This window comes from Dipteris shenzhenensis, chromosome 8 (assembly GCF_047967505.1).
Source record: "Dipteris shenzhenensis isolate YYH24624 ecotype China chromosome 8, Dip_SZ_1.0, whole genome shotgun sequence".
NCBI classification, from domain to species: Eukaryota; Viridiplantae; Streptophyta; class Polypodiopsida; order Gleicheniales; family Dipteridaceae; genus Dipteris; species Dipteris shenzhenensis.
The window spans coordinates 18,235,713-18,238,472 of record NC_141603.1 but is presented as its reverse complement, the minus strand read 5'-3'; positions in this window follow the sequence as shown (position 1 = coordinate 18,238,472).

Genomic DNA, 2,760 nt, shown 5'->3' with positions numbered 1-2,760 from the left:
TGCCACCCGTTTCCTCTGTGTTTATGGACATGTGGACAATTTGTCTGAGCTAACTTTCGGAGGTTCATGTCGTTCAGGTATGTTAACATGCTGCCTGTAACTTTCTCCTTGCGTCATAGTCACATGTCCTAATTACTGTAGCTGTGTGGTTATATAATTGGTATTGCAACTGAAGACAGATGAATAGAGTTTGATGTTTGGGTGCCAAATCGCCCATGCCCCTGCCCTCTCCAAATTCTTGTTCCTCTTTATTCTTCTTTGAATAACTAAACTGATGTTGTGTTTCCAAATTTCAAACTACATTGTAGCTTGGTAATGGATTTTGCAATAACGATAGCCCTTTTTGGGAGAAAGTGAAGGCCCTCAATTTCTGAGCAACGTGTTTGGGTCGAGTTTTTAATTAAGTATAAGGCAACATTTTGGGTGCCTATTTACCAACAAGTGCTGGAATGGTACAAATTTGGTGTCAGAATGGTACAGAACGGGGTGCAGGAAAGTGTTGCTGATATTTTAAACTCAAATTTGCCAATAATCTAGAGCGGAATAGCAACCAGAGTTTCCAAAGCTTGCTTTTCTTGTACTAAAAATCTAATGTGGGAGAACTTAGTCAACATTAGTATTGTGACTTACTATTTGGTAAGGCATATGTGCGATTCTAATGCTAATTTCAAAGCTTGAGCTATTGATCTAATGGTAAAGGAGAGGTTATATCATTTTTGTTGGGATACGGGCAGAAAGTGCAATGAAAGCTTTGGTTGCAATTGTACACATGGGTTGATGTTCAGACATATCGCATGTGTGCATTAAGATCGCTCGACAATAGTTGCTTCACGAGGATTGAAGTATTTTTATGATACATACATAGAGTACATTCTTCCAAGGCTCTTTTGAAATAGGCCTGTTTAAAACTTGAGGCAATGCAATATTGTAATCTTGAAGGTCAAAAAAAGGTGTGTTGAGAGGCCTCTTTATAACACTGCTTTTGACTTACAAAGATCATTGTTTTTGCTGGGTTTTTTTTCTCAAAGGTAAAGTAAAATATCTCGAGACATCTTCTAATGCAGTCTAAAAAACAAAATGTTTTAAGAGATTTTTCAACGAAGTATCACCTTACTTCATCTAACAAATTCAGCAAGAAACGCGAATTCTTTCTTGGGAAAAAACAAGCAAGAATGACAAACTTTGCTTAAAAAGATGGTAGATTTGGCCAAGGTGGGAAGCCTAAAGCTACTTCCTAAATTCAAGACAAAGCCATAATGTGGCTTTCAAATTGTTCTCAAAAGCAATTACCTTATGGCAATCATGCGCCATCCCAACTTCTCTCCATCTGCATCTATTCTTTGTCATGAGCGTGCCAGGTAAGATGTTTTGCTAACTCCAATTGTAGTCGCAAATGCCAATGTGCAATTCTTTTCACACGCGTAGTGCAATAGAATGTTACCACTATGCAAATCATTATGGATCCAACCTTGTCATACAAGGTTTGAAGTGCTTCAGTACTAGAGTAATGAGTTCTTGAATGCTTTGCCAATGCATCCAAGTTAGTTTTACTAGCCATGGATTTTTTGGTTAAATTCTTGAAAAATTTGTATTACACGCTATAACCAAAAGCAACAATTCTCACATACGAAAAGCGCTACTTCATAAAGTGAAGAAAGAAACCAAGGCACAAGGAAACGACGACCAACTAGGCTCTTAGATGAGGTGCTCATGCTTCCTCATCTAGAGTATTTGAGATATTCCATTAAAGCATAAGGAGCCAAGTCATCCCTCTTCTCCTCTAAAACAATGGATGCTTTTTACATTACCTCTTTTGGCTTCATTTACTCAAAAAACGTTTTGTCTTCCACAAAAGTATTTCTAAGGCATACAACAATAAAGTGATACAAAAATATAGCTGAAGGTGCACAATATCAAAGTGATAAAAATTGGTCCATCTCCATATAACATGTGTTGTACCCTCGCACTAACGTCATTAGTTCCATCCCTTGAACTCAAGTTGTAATCACATTAGCTAATAACAATTAGTTGAATGAATCACATTAGTTGTTAACAATCAATTGAAGAAATCATCCAATCAAGCACTCTCAATATAATGGCATTGAAACTACAGTAAGTAAACACAACAACAATAACACTAGTGGCATTAATAGTAACATGTCACCCACAATATTGACATTAATATACTATATTGAAATTATTGTCATTTAATTACATAACCCAAAAAATGATTCTTTTAATGAATATGTTATAGCATACGAAACATTATCTTTAATTGGCTAGCCACAAAAATCTCATCCTTGGTCCTTAAAATGGGTGGTAAAATCACATTTCCATAGATCACTTCAAATGGGGCTTTTCCTGTGGAATTATTGTATACAAACTCCGCTAAAGCAAGATACATACTTTCCCACTTAGTTTTCTACCCAGAGACATAGCATTTTACATACATACTTTCCCACTTAGTTTTCTACCCAGAGACATAGCATTTTAAGAGATCCAGCACCGTCGTGGAATTTGCAATCTTGATTTGACTGTTTGACTGGGGATGAAAAGAAGAAGAAACAACCAACTTCATCTCCATGTTATCAAATAAAGTTCTCCAAAATAGTCATCCTGGGATCTCGGTCAGTTACTATAGATTTGGGCAGCCCATGGTGTTGGAGGAGCTATTCCATAAACAATCTATCAATAATAGTCCAATCCCATCATTTCCATTCTTTGATCTTGGTAGATACAAAGATGAAATCCATGGCTATG